Source organism: Lygodium microphyllum, chromosome 28, assembly GCF_053477565.2.
Source record: "Lygodium microphyllum isolate KBCC chromosome 28, Lygodium_microphyllum_v1.1.10, whole genome shotgun sequence".
Lineage (NCBI taxonomy): Eukaryota > Viridiplantae > Streptophyta > Polypodiopsida > Schizaeales > Lygodiaceae > Lygodium > Lygodium microphyllum.
The window spans coordinates 55,857,673-55,872,621 of NC_141162.1; the positions used below are offsets into that span (position 1 = coordinate 55,857,673).

Below are 14,949 nucleotides of genomic sequence, written 5' to 3' on the forward strand. Positions count from 1 at the left end.
AAATAAGAGGGAAAGAACCTCAAGAGTTGTTGCAACCATCCTTGAGAAGGAGAATGAGGATGTCGAGGTGTGAATGAGACCATACAACCAGACCTTGATATAAGAAAGGGTCTCTTGATCCCAACCACATCCATGGAAACTTTCCTTGTCACAATCTAGATTATCTTGCCAAGAAAGACCCTTTTCCTCAAAGCCTTCTCGACTTCTAGGCTTACGCATGTTTCATTGGTGATGGCTTAGTGAATAGATACCAGATTCTAGTACTCCAAAAGACTAATCATGCACCAGCTAAAGTCATGGATGGAAGACCTATAGCATCTCGAGATATTACCAAGGAAATCTGACTACTCATGGTAACTCTTGGTGATCATAAATCTCGTGTATGCTTTAATATCATATCCAGTCCCACAAATCCAATCATCCTTGGGATGCCTTGGCTAAAGAAACACAACCCAAAAATTGATTGGGTTAAGCAAAAGATTACATGTAATGAAAATCAGGGAAAGTCAGTATATCTAGGAGCCACAGCCTTTATGCACACAGTAAGGCAGGAACCGACCTACATGATATACTATATACTAGCTCAAGAAGGATAAGTGAAGCTACCAAGCCATTATCAAGAATTTCAAGATGTCTTTGAAAAAAAGAATGTAGATCTCTTGCTCGAACACCAACCATATGATTGTTCTTTTGAACTCCATGAGGGGGACTCAACTACCTTCTGGATCCATCTATAGGCTATTTCCTGATGAACTACACAAGAACATTTACGAGAACTTAGCCAAGGGGTTCATTAGGCACTCAAAGTCTCGTGGTAGAGCCCCAATTCTATTCATGAAGAAGAAAGACAGGTTGCTTTGAATGTTTGTGGTTTATCGACAACTCAACAAGATAATAGTCAAGGATCGATACCATTTTTTGTTTTGATACTAGAGCTTTTGGAACGCCTTGGAAAATCCTAGAACTTCACAAAGATTCATCTATGAGGGGCTTACAATCTTGCACGGATCATAGAAGGGGACGAATGGAAGACAACCTTCCACACAACGTATGGTCACTTGGAGTATGTTGTTATGCCATTAGGTCTCACAATGTTCTTGTAGTGTTCCAACATATGATAAATGATATCTTCCAAGAGTATCCATATCATTTTATAGTAATATACTTGGATGATATCTTGATATTCTCAAAAGATCCAAAGGAGCATGAACACCATGCAAAATTAGTTTTGAAAAAGCTCAGAGAAAAAGGACTATATGCAAAACTTGAGAAGTGTTTCTTCCATCAGACATAAGTGTACTTCTTTGAATACCATGTCTCCCAGAGAGGAATCTTTATGGACCCCAAGAAGATCAAGACTATTCTTGACTAGCAGACACCCACGTGTTTGTGATGTCCAATGCTTTCTTGACTTTACCAACCTCTACATTATATTTATCAAGGATTACTCAAAGATAGTCATACACCAAACTCAGAGGAAACAAGTTCTCATGGACCCCAAAAGCCGAGAAGGCCTTGTAGACCCTAAAGATCACTTTTACCACCACTGCACCAATCCTACTCCACCTGGATCCTACCAAGCCATTTTTCTTGGAGACCGATGCATCAAACTCTTCATGCATTGAAACCAAGATCCATATGTCTTCTTTAATTTCCTCTTCACAATCTCCACATGCCATCTCCTGAATGCATTTTTTCTGTATATTGATTTGTTTTATTTTCTAAGTTTGTGTTCTAATGATAGTATAGTCTTTTGCATCCCCTTAGACCAATACAACCTTCACCAACTTCCAACTTCTAACTTAAAAGCTTGAAGTGCAAGCTAACATGATCCACCGATAGGGCAAACATGCTACAAAATCTCGTGACAAGAAGAATTTTCATGCTACTTGTCTTTGAAATCCATGACTTGTGTAACTTTGACAAATGTTGAAATGCAATGTGCCCTATCAAGAATATGCTACAAAATAGAACTTCATGCCCATCCATTCATGATTTGAGAAATATACAATGATGGATCCATGATACGCAATCAATCAAGCTATGCTTCACATAAAATAATGTATGCACTGAAGAGATTGTGCCTAGCCTGTCAACATGTGCTCCTGTGTCATGCAAAATCCAAACACAATTCCTTGATTATTTAAGATCCTTATCCTCACCTCTCAACACTCAGCAAGAAAATATTGTACTCCACTCCACCCACCCAAATTCTCACAATCGCTCAAGAAATGATGGTCCTCAAGATGTCGATCAAGAAAACTACCCATATCGCAACTGTTGGCGTCCTTCATGACCCTGAAACTCACCCAACCACCTTACCACTTAACCAAATCTCCTAATCTAGTGATGAATATCCTAACTCTCGTGCGTGCAAGAAACAATGAGTGCTCAATGAAAGGTGCTCTCTCAAGTGCATGTGCAACTAACATTTACTGTATATAGCTATAGTGGGCCACCTCATGTTGTGCTAGCGCTCAATGATGGTGCAAAAACGTTCATAAATCCAACCCATGGCATGGAAATATTTGGAAAAATCAGGAGATGAACCTTGAGTGTAGTGTATCGACAACTGCTACATTGTCTTGATGATGTGCGTCCACTACTGTGAAGCCACTTGGAGTATCCTGATTTTGTCACTTTTCTCATTTGTTCTTAAAAGTTGTTGGTGTTACAAAATATTTAGAGACATGCTACCTTTTACATGTTAAAACAAAGAAACTTGGATTGGAAATAGAGCTTTTTGTGGCCAACACAATTGTGGACATGTGTGGTAAATGCCAATTTCTTGCAGAAGCACGGCAAGTGTTTGATAGGATTCCTATGAAAATTGAAAGTTCGTGGAATGCATTCACCACAGCATATGCTGAACATGGATTTTGTGAAGAAGCATTGATGCGTTTCAAAGAAATGCAGCTCACAAGCTAGCAAATTCAGTTAGAACTAATGAAAGAGAGGATTGGAAGAGAGGTCTATGTAAATCTAGATGGAATTGCATGGAATGCACTGATTGCATGATATGTTGAACATGGGCTTAAAAAGGAAGCATTGAATTGTCTTCTTCATGAAATGGACCTTGAGAGGTCTTACTATGCGTGTTACCACATTTGTCTACAACTTGAAAGATTGTGGCACTTTTGATGTCTCTATTTTGGAGATGCTGGAATGTGTGTTTGAGGTGAAAGCCAACAATGGTGGCATTTTCCTTGGTGGTGAATATTTCAACAATGCACTGATTAAGCATTTTGTTCAAGAGTTCAACAAGCAAGAAGGCATGGTCATCACAAAAGATAACCTTGCTCTTCAAAGGTTGTGTGAGGCTACTGAAAAAGGTAAAGTTGAGCTCTCTACTTCCATGAAAACAGACATACAATTTCCCTTTCTTATGGCTCATGCAACTAGTCCGAAGCATTTCAACCTCACCCTAACATGATCCAAGCTTGAGGCCCTGGTGATGGACCTGATTGAAAGATCTCGCAAACTATGCAATGATTGTCTAGCAAAAGGAGGGTTGAAGCCTAGTGAGCTAGATGAAGTACTCTTGGTTGGGGAAGTGACCCAAATGCCTAGGGTTTGTGATTTTGTAGCCAATATATCTAGTAAAGATCCAAACAAAAATGTTAATGGTGGATGAAGGTATTGCCATGGGCGCTTCCATTGAAGCAGGGGTTCTTCGAGGTGACGTCAAAGTTATCTTACTTTTAGATGTGCCACCTCTATCTTGTTTTAAAAATGCTCGACAAGGTTTTGGGTAGGACGAGGAGGATTAAAAAAAAAAAGGAAGATCAGCACTAAAAAGGAAGGGTAGCTTTCTTTCTATTTTCTCCCTCACGTAGAGGACAACATTGGAAGGGTGATTGTCGAGCATGAAATTATGGTGCCCTGAGTGGAGGTTAGCTACCAAGAATTAATTTGGAAAACTCCTCGAGTTTGTGTTATCGTCACATTGAATTATGTAATTCGATGATGTTGAAGTTGAAGTATTGGAGTCATCTACTTATTTCTAGGAACTGGAGGTTGAGCACATACTCATAACCCTCTTCTTCATTGTTGATATAGTCCAAGCTATGGCTATGACCAAAGTCCAAGTAGTTGAAGTCCTGCATGTTATGATCATAGTGCTACATCATCGACAGATGAATGAGAGGAGTTTCAATCAGCATTTTGTGGTTGATAGCCAATGCATGACTGATATTATTGGAATTGAAGAAGGGAAAGGATAGCAGACTTTGAAAAGAAATCTCACCGAGAAGCCTGCACACAATCAAAACAAAGAAAAAGAAATTTTCTTTTTAGCAAACAAGAATACATCCTCTACGTTAGTGAGAAGACAAAGCTAAAAGTCAAAGTCTGAAGATCAGAGAAAAAGAAGAAGAAGCTGACATGAGCTCGAGAGGCTGGAAGACTACAATGGAAGCAGAGGGCTCGAGAATACATCAAATGGGAAACCAAAGATTGATGTGGCGATGGACATGTAATAGTTATTGTCTGTTCACTGAGACCAAAAGCACGAACACCATTAACACTTAAAGGAGAAGCTCCGAATTTAGCACTGATGATAGGTGCCTTGTTGGTTTGTATCCAGCCTCATGCCTAGAGAACTGAATGGGTCCAGTCAAAAAAACATGGAAAATCCAAATACAAAACAATAAAGAAAACAATCACACAAATGACTAAGCTAGCAAAAATCCAACCTATCTACACTTTTCCTAGGGGTTTTGCATTTTCATGAAGATGCTTGACACTACTTCCCTTCTAGCTTAGAGATCACATAAATCTTGCCATTCATTTGAGGTTGTAAAGCATATAGAAAACTATATGTTTATGTATGAAGCTCAAGGTGAACTGACCCTCAAGCATAATTAACACAATTCACCCTACCAGGTAAACACTCTGGTCTTGCAAAGGATCTATGAGACCATCATTAGATGTGTGTGGATCTTATCCCTATGAAATTGTGTCCAGTAAATGGTAGCCCACAATACCCATTAAATAGTGATTAAATATAAAATAAATATTTATTTCATAAGTTTTCTACCACACAAGAACTTTTATCCAAAATTGCATTTTCTCGTTGGATAGTAGGGATTCATATCATTGTAGCTTTCTAACTCTCATCCAAGTTGACATGGAGTACAACATTAATTTCTAACTCTCATCCAAGTTGACATGGAGTACAACATTAATTTCTAAATTAGAAGGGTTATAGAGAGAAGAACCATTTGAAGATTTAATCTAGGAAACTGATTGATATTTTTTATGTTCTTGGTCATATACATACATAGCACAGATGCACAAACACACGTATGTGTGTATCATGTGATTATGTGTGGCTAGCTTCTCTATCCTACACCACGTTGTCTTATGTTAAAACTATCAATGTGTACCATACATATCTATAATATGTGTACATAACTATGAGGCTAAGGGGATTTATGATGAAAACTACATGTTCCCCCACCTATTCTTGCATGGATAAGGTTGTTGACAGTCACCCACCTAGTTATCTATATAGAATGAAGGTAGCGCAAATAATAATTCACATATATTATCAATTGGGAAAATGTAATTGGAACTTGGTGGTAAAAGTCATGTTCTAGTCCTAATTCTTTATTATGTTAAATTATCAAGGCTCAAAATCTCCAAACTACTCTTTCACATTGCACACACATGTATGATCATATTGGCAACTCCCAACTCATCGTATGTGCAACACTTGAATATAAAGCACATTTTGAGATTTGAGAGGTGAGGAGACAGTCAAAGGAAGGGAGCAAGGAAAATGAACCATACCATTAATTTTGCATATATCAATCTATATGCCTCCATATTCTATATGTTTTCATACAATTATTTTTGAGTGATCTTAAAAGAAAAAAAATAGAATATCAAAATCATGCTTTAATTTTTATTAAAAATATACCTGCTTATGTACTCTTAAAAATGCTCCCCACACAAAGATTCAAACTTGCAAGAAATGGAGCCCCTATCAAACCCATGCATTGTAGAGATATCAAGAATAGGTATAGAATGATGACTTGTATGTTATTCTAATGAGTGCATTATGCTACTACAAAGATGTGTGTGTGTGCACGCATGAGTACGTGTGTGCAAATCATATGTGCTTTAAGGTTATCAAATGCTCAAATTTGGATTTGTTTTAAGTTGTATCCATGAATATTGTCTTTGTCAAGAACTTAGAATTCATTTTAGATGTATGTTTTGAGTTTATAAAATATGTGCTAAGCTTTAAGAGGGTGAAATGAGGGTCACCAGGTAAAAGAATTACATGTACCATTTATTTTTCATATCTCAATCCACATATGTGTGTGCACATATATTTACACAAATATTTTTTGGAAAATCTCAAAGGTTTTGTAGTTTCATGGATGTTATATCTAAGGTTTTATTTATGTGTACCAATAGGATATCTATAAACACATGCACACATGCATGAGATTAAAAAAGCTCTGTAACTAGAAAGCAATAGATTTTAAAACACACTCTTAATATCACTTGAATTCACACACACACACAAACATGCATAGACCTGCTAGTGTTGAGGTGGAATTGAGCCAAACAGTGATGGTTCGAGGGATAGCGGATTAGACAATTGTGTCTCTAAGGGTAACTCCGTAGTCTGATCTGTGTGTCCAGTGCTGCTTTGGGATATTGAGGGTGGATCTAGTGGCATAGATGGTGCATTGTTTTCCTCTTACGCAGCGAGTGCCAAGCTCTATAAACTTAGATGATTCCAAGGTATCAAGCTGCTACATTGGTTGATAGATTGGTTGGGGTTTTTTTTACTAAAATCATCACGGGTTCTGTAGGCTTTGCAGCTTGGGATTCCTGGGTGTTCACTGCATTAGCAAGGGTGGGGCTTCCTGGAGATGGGGTGGCAAGCGATGGTCGTGGTTGGGCTATGCTCCTAGGATCTCCCTTCTTTGGCACCCATATCCATGTGTTGCCTTCGTAGTATCCTTGGGGATCTATCGTGGCTTGATTGTGCACGTATATCGATAGCATCAGGTGAATCTCTTAGAGTTCAGGACAAGAAGAACAGGGGGGGCAATGCTTGATGGAGGGAGCGAATGGAAAGTGATGACAGGAAGACAGCGGACTGAGATGGCGAACTGAGGAGCGACAAAGCTGCTGCAATATGAGAGGGGATTGAACACAACAGTCAGTCGCGGACAAAGGAGACGGTGAAGCTGGAGCAAGGCAGAAGACAGACATGGAGGTGACAAAGACAAAGCTGTAGCGATGACAACGAAGGAGAGGATGGCAGGAACGAGAAGAGGACTGGAAGCATCAATGAGCTCTAGGTGACGAAAGAGAAGCCGAAGATAGACGGGAAATGATGGAGGGGCTGCCGTCAACAAATTCGACGGACGTTCGATGGAGTAAGAGGGAGGCTGTGCTCGACTATCATGATGATCATGCCCTTTGAAACTGCTACAGCGAGTCCTTACTTCTATGGCATAGAGAGCATTGTTATTAGTACATGTGGCAGCAACTAGCATCGACATCATTGATCTGTGATTAGAGAAAGGAGAGAAGCGCAAAATCAACTGCAAGAGGACATCCTGCAGCCATACAGCAGAAGAGCTCAATCAAGTTGACCCATGAAGTCGATGCGATGATTCTTTTGTTTTGGAGGCCTTTCATGGTGCTGCTTGACTACAAGCTGATACGACCAAGGGATATCATGGAGAAGACAGTATGCCTGGAATGTATGGACCGATTGATATTGCAGAACGAGAAGATCCTTCGATTATTGGTCCACAAAAACCCTTTCTGGCTCGTATGATATGCAATAAACGACTTACAGAAAATGTAGATGACAGAGATGTTCATCATATCGAATTTGACCTTAAAAGTTCTGGCTTGAATAATACCTCTGGAGAGACATCTCTGATGGCACAAATGATAAAATTCAGGCGGTTATAGAAGCTGGTGTTTGCCCGAGGCTTGTTGCATTGCTTCTGCATCCATCTCCATTGGTCCTCATCCCTGCATTACGAACAATGGGCAATATTGCCACAGGGGATGATGCACAGGCACAGTATCTTCTCAACCACGATGTACTTCCTTGCCTTCTAAATTTGCTCACTTACAACCACAAAAGAAGCATAAAAAAGGAAGCATGTTGGACCATATCAAATATAACTGCTGGGAACAAAGAGCAAATTCAGGCCGTTATTGATGCAAACATCATCCCTTCTCTTGTATCATTGCTTGGTACAGCAGAATTTGAGATTAAAAAAGAGGCAGCTTGGGCTATATCAAATGCTACATCGGGTGGTACACACGAACAGATAAAGTACCTTATAAGCCAAGGTTGCATCAAGCCATTGTGTGATCTATTGACCTGTTCAGATCCTCGAATTGTGACGGTGTGTTTGGAAGGATTAGAAAACATATTGAGGGTTGGGGAAGCCGAGAAGGACCTTGGTAATACAGGTGGCATCAATTTGTATGCTCAATATATTGATGAAGCAGAAGGCGTTGAAAAGATTGAGACTTTACAGACCCATGACAATTCTGACATTTATGAGAAGGCAATGAAGCTCTTGGAAACATACTGGCTGGATGAGGAGGAAGATGAGAACGTTGCTTCTGATAAATTACAGCTGCTTTCGGGAGAGTTAATGAGTTATGGTTAGCTCTAGCTTTTTCTAACACTGTTTGACCTCAGACCTGCTCAATTAGCAGCAGTTTGTGCAAGTCTCAGAAGGCATCAAATTTCGCAGTGATACAATAGTGAGTGACATCTACAAACCATCAAATGAAGTGCAACAATCAATTGGTGTATTGAGGGAAACATTCATGATTTGAAGAGCTATTCTCAGTTTTCATACTGCTCATGAGAGGGTGGAACAGATTTGTCAACTGTTGCAATCACATATAGATAGCAGGCAGAAACTGTTGTCAATTGTGTGCATTTGAAATCTTGCTTCTCATAAGCTTGGACTCTAATAAGAGCTTGTATACATGGCATGGGTCAATTGCATAGATCACATGTGGTTTGTTATGATGTTTCTCTATGCTCAGAGATAACTTGGCAGTAATACAAATGTTACTTGGCATCATATTTGTCCTGATTATTTGCTTCGATTGATCTTCTGTCTTGAAATTTCTCAAGAACCTCTGTGGTTGCGACTTTGCTTTCGAAAACCCTTCGACACTGGGCGCCCACTTGGTAGCATTTCTATGAGGAGGGACTCATCACGAAGGAACAATATAATCGTGCCATGAGGATTCTACAACCAGAAGAGGTATGTTTTATTTTTTACATGAAAAGTATAGGTAACTCTAATTTATTGTTTGTAATGGTATTTATATACCTTAATCCTTTGTGTAGGCGAACCCTGATGCAGTTGAGGATAGCGAAGGGGGGACTAGCAGTAGCAGTGGCAGCAGCGGTAGCGGCACAGGCAGCGGTGGTATTAGCGATGATGATGCCTCTTCTGAGGAGATGTAGAGGAGCCCCATGCATGTATGTCTCCCCTTGGCTTGTAGTTTTCATTTTTTATATGTATTACTTTCAGCTAGTGCTTGCGACCATGACCATGCTTGAGGTCATAAGCACTAGAACTCATCATGTAAAAATGTTTCATCTATATATATGAAATTTCGTGTTCTACATACATTGTTTTGTTTTCAGTACAAAAATATTCGAAATAATCTTTCTCTGTTTTCCCTAAGTCTTTGGTTTTTTTTTAATATCTCTATTTTGCACGTCTATCAGCGAGTCTAAATTGCAGGAAAAATGCGTGTCTATTCTCGTCAAAAACTTGCAGAGTAGACGCTTTTTTAGATGCGCAGTTACATGCGTGTATAGACGCATAATATGAATATATCCAATTTTTTATAAATATGATTATATATTTACAGAGTGCATCAATAGGCGCGTCTATATGGGCGTGTAAGTTTTACTATAAGTGCCCTTTTAGACGCAGCAGTAGACGCGGTAATAAACGCGCCCGATATTTTTTAACATAGTTCAAATATTGCGTCTACAAGCGCGTCTATGGAGCTTTTTTGTTGTAGTGTATTGATATGCTCATTCATCTCCATGTTCTTATACATCACTCAAGAATCAAATGTTTTACTATTTTTCATTCCTTAACTAGAAAAGTAAGAAAACATTGCTAAGGTAAAATCTTATTGATGAAGCTTGTTAAGATGATGTCCTTTCTAGGTTATAGAACTTGGTCATCAAAGTAGCCATGTGATGTTACAACAATCTACAAGTTTGAACAAAGGTGGAAGGGTACCCAGAGATGGGATATATATTATTCTCAAAGAGCTAGGAATTTGGAATCATCGTTGTATTATTTCATAAAAAGACAAAGAGACCATTCTTGAAGCTTATATCTAGGTCGTTGCTTGATTGATTGAAAGTAGCCAAATTCATGTTGCCGCACCAGGCTTTTGTTTAGAAGGACTTGTGGTTGATTTTTATATTGAGCAAACGCATCCTTGGAAGGAAAACACCAAGTTTGGAAGTTGTTCTTGAAAAGATAGGTTTTACCATTATGTACTCGTTACTAGGAAAAACACAAAATGATATGAGAAGCAAGCCCTGCATGGAGTGGAGCAGCCTCTTTCGCTCGCTTATTAGTAATACGGCTTGTAATTTATGGCTTATTAGTAATACATAATACGGCTTGTAATTTATGGCGCTATTAATTCTTGCTACCTACTGAGTTAGACGTTGGTGGCAAGGCTGGCGCCGAGGGTGAAGACGCCATGGATAAAGGCAGCGACGTGGGCGCTGACGGTGCCGCTGACGGTGCCGTCAATGATGGCGACGATCGTGCCGTCCAGGAGGTCGAGGGGGCCGACCTGGTGGCCGGAGGAGGGGTTCTTGAGGTAGCATTTCTGCTGGGCTGGTGGCACCTCCACCGAAGCCCCCACCGCCACCTCGATGCTCACCTCCACCCCTACCGGCAGCAGCACCACCGGCAGCCCTGACTTGTTCTCCACCCGGCAGCTCGCCTCAGCCACACACGCCATACTCGCGGCAACTGCTACCACTACAAGCAGTACACAGCCACGGCCAAAAGTAATCTTGGCTGCCATCTTCGCCGGTGTACGCGCGCGCACGCAGAGAGAGAGAGAGAGAGAGAGAGAGAGAGAGAGAGAGAGAGAGAGACGCGGTATATTGTTTCGGAGCGTGCAGGCTCCGGCCGTTTTATAGGCATCTCCCGTGATATGAGAGAGAGAGAGAGAGCCCGCGAGCGAGCTTTGATTAAAGAAAAGATTTTTAATTGTTTTTTTATTACCCGTGGTCACACATCTCATATAATGTCGTAACTATTCTATTAATCTCGTGCCAATCAATATGACAACCATACCACATTGATAGGGATACACTCAGATGACTATTATGCTTTTTATATCGAAAAGATAGAAATCAATGTCTAAATATAACGTCGTGAAAAGTATAGTGTATATGTAGAATTTACAAAAAATACAAAATTGATATATGCATACACTGATCGATGGATTGACTAATTGATATATGTTTAATCACTAGGATAAATGCTGTATAAAGAGGTTACGGTACATGCGATAATTGAACTAATGTATGGATACAATAAATGCATGGATTGAGTGTTATGGATATATTAATTCAGCAATTGACTAGTCTTTGGATGTTCAATTACTACAAGGAATGTTGAATGAGGGTAGTTGTGCATGTTATGTATTCTTGTAACTAATCCATCAAATTTCTAAAATGAGTACGTCGGTTACATCATACCAATATCAATATACTTTATAGTTAACTATCTACAAACTAATGTATATATTGACTAGTTGATTGATGGTTGGTTAGTATAGTAAACTTTGTATTGAGAGTGGTTATACGTAGTTGACTTTATAGATGACGCACCCTAGCTCAATTCTAAAATTCGCTCCAGCTCTAGCAACTATACTCCTAGCTCTTCATTAGCATGAAGGTTATCTTCCCTGTATAATAGAGTGCAAGTTTTCATGCTTTAGCTCCATGATGACAATTCTAGCAGGCTCTTTTGTAAATGAGTGTATCATCTAGCTCTTTAAAGATGGTAATTCATACATCAGCCTATTCTCCTCGAAACATGGAGCTATAAACATAACTCCATTACGTCATCTTCTTGCCAAAACAGTGAGTTAACTCAACTCCATATTTCTTCCTAGAATGCTTCTCAACATTTAGGGTGCTTCCTCTCCATTTCCTTCATAGCTTTATACTTTCTCAAGCTGAAAGTAGTTGCAGCTCTTTTGCAATGTTGCTCTAATAACCATGCAGTCACCCTTCGAGACTTCATGCTCCTATTCCCCCCATATCTCTAAACTATAGTTGTTTTAGACTAGTCTAGTGACAATTCGATGTTGAAGTAATTAATCCTCATGAAATTCTTGAGGATCCTTTACTTCATGATCACCACATCCGCCATGAATAATAGGGAGTCGATTATTCAAGTTGATTCCCCACAGACTAGATGGCCTTCTCCTTCCCACTGATTAGATGAGCTTCTTCTCCCCTGATCTTTGATGGTAGCTTCTAGTCCCTAAATTAGCCCCCCCCCCCCCCCCCCCCCCAACCATCTCTATGCAGCCCCTTCCATCTTTAATTTCACCTTGCTTTTCTAAAGCCTTTTCTTTTACTTGACCTTCATTTCTTTTCATTTAGGTATTGGTCAACATGACTAATATTTTTGCACTCTTAAGCATATAAATTTCCACATTTTCTTTATTTTGACCAAACAAGTTACCATCGCAAGGTGTATTCTCACAACCTTCAATGAAGAAATTAACTCGGTCATTCACCATCTAGTACCTTTTGTTTAAGCACAATGAATCAAGTGAATGTTCCATCTATAATTTTTTTTTCACCTTGATCACTACAAATCTAATGTATCTCCTCTTGTTGATTGTGATTACAATGTTTATTTCAATGTTTGTGATTGGATGAATTCTTGTTTGTTAGGATTATCATTACTATTTATATAAGATGGTCTTTTACTTGAAATAATATCTAAAGGCTAAAAATATATTCGATGGTAATATTATGGATGATGATAAATGCCTTAAAGATTAGAGAATGAAGTAATAAACAAAAGTAACAATAAATACTTAAGATATCAATTGAATTTTTTTTGAAATAATTTAGATTTTTTATTTTGTAAAAGAAAAAACATATATTATATATGACACAATTCTATAATTAATATCCTCTATAAGATATATTCTTTTAAACAATGTGTGTGTGTGAATGATATGTGCCTTAAGGTTATCAAATGTTCAAAATTGGATGTGTGTGTGTGTGTGAGGATGTTTGTGTGTGCAAATCATATGTACTTTAAAGTTATCAAATGTTCAAACTTGGATGTGTGTGTGTGTGTGTGTGTGCACGCGCTTTAAGGTTATCAAATGTTCAAAGTTGGATTTGTTTCAAGTTGCATGCATGAATATTATCTTTATCAGCAACTTAGAACTCATTTTAGGTGTAAGTTTTGAGTCTATGAAAGATATGCTAAACTTTAGGAGGGTGAAATGAGGGTTAGGAGGTGAGGGAATTACCAATACCATTAATTTTGCATATCTCAGTCCACATATGTGTGGGCACATATATTTACAAAATATTTTTTGAAAAATCTCAAAGGTTTTGTAGTTTCATGGTGGATGTCATAGCTAAATACACACATGCATGAGATTAAAAAGGCTTTGTAACTACTAAGCAATAGATTTTAAAACACTCTCTTAATATCACTTGAATTCACAAACAAATACATACACATGTACAAACTCTCTCTCTCTCTCTCTCTCTCTCTCTCTAGCTATGTGCAAAAAAGACTTATGGTTAGATATATTTTTTCATAGATACTTACTATAATGAACCTAAAATGTCATGCCAACAAAAGTATTTTCTATAAGACTACTTCTCATAGATCCAATCATGCTTTATATATTTTGTACTGACTTGTTAGACATTCCTTGAAAGGAAGCTAGCCAAATGTAACCTATATCTACCCGTAAATTTATCATCAAGACATGAAAAAAATTCTTGAAAAAATAAGTCAATATGAATGTAAAAGCAATGTACAATCAAAGCGGCCCAATAAAATCAAAGCATGCATTATCAGAACCATTGAGTATTGGTACTCTCACCTATCAACACATCTCTCTCTCTCTCTCTCTGTCTCTCTCTCTCTCTCTCTCTCTCTCTCTCTCTCTCTCTCTCTCTCTCTCTCTCTCTCTCTCTCTCTCTCTCTCTCGCTCTCTCTCTCTCTTTTGAAAAATAGTATTAGTTGTAAAAAGTGAGCAGTATGCAATGTGCTAGCAAACAAGCATAAGGAAGGAGCCTAATTTTTTGGATTATTAGCCACAACATAATGTGTATGAAGCACTTGCATAATTGAATTGCCAAAAGGTTGAAACAATTGTATTGATTTATTATGTGAATCCACAAGCTTGGCATGATTCCATGCAACTTGTAATGATAGCATAGGCTCCGTGGAAAAATGGCAAAAGTTCTAGTTCGCTCGCACCATAGGAAAATCATGCAATAAGAGATGACCAATCTTGTGGCCCAAAAGTGAATTGGATGCCCAAGAGAGATGGAAAAAACCTAACTCTAAAATTCATGTATTAAAAGGGTGAGAATGAATAGAGCAAGGTATTCATGTGTATGAAAACTTTGTGAACTTGCTTTCTTACTTTTACCATGAGAGAGTGAGGGTGAGAGTGAGAGATTGAGAGCAAGAGAGTGAGAGAACGAGGGTGAGGGACTAAGAGGGTGAAGCTCTTCTTGTCATCTCTCTTAGCACTCTCTTGTATCCCCATGCTTCTCTTTCACATGTCGAGGTCATAGAGGGTTGAGAGTCGAATGGACACTCATTTGGATCATGGAGTGTGCAAAGTGCATCCTTCATGGGATTGAAGGACGGCCATGCC

The 14,949-nt window shown here is 38.8% G+C and overlaps 1 pseudogene; it reads left to right on the forward strand.

The window, feature by feature from the left end:
- The first annotated feature begins 7,722 nt into the window (after positions 1–7,722).
- On the forward strand, positions 7,723–8,666 carry LOC148011466 (importin subunit alpha-1b pseudogene; annotated as a pseudogene).
- Positions 8,667–14,949: the final 6,283 nt, after the last annotated feature.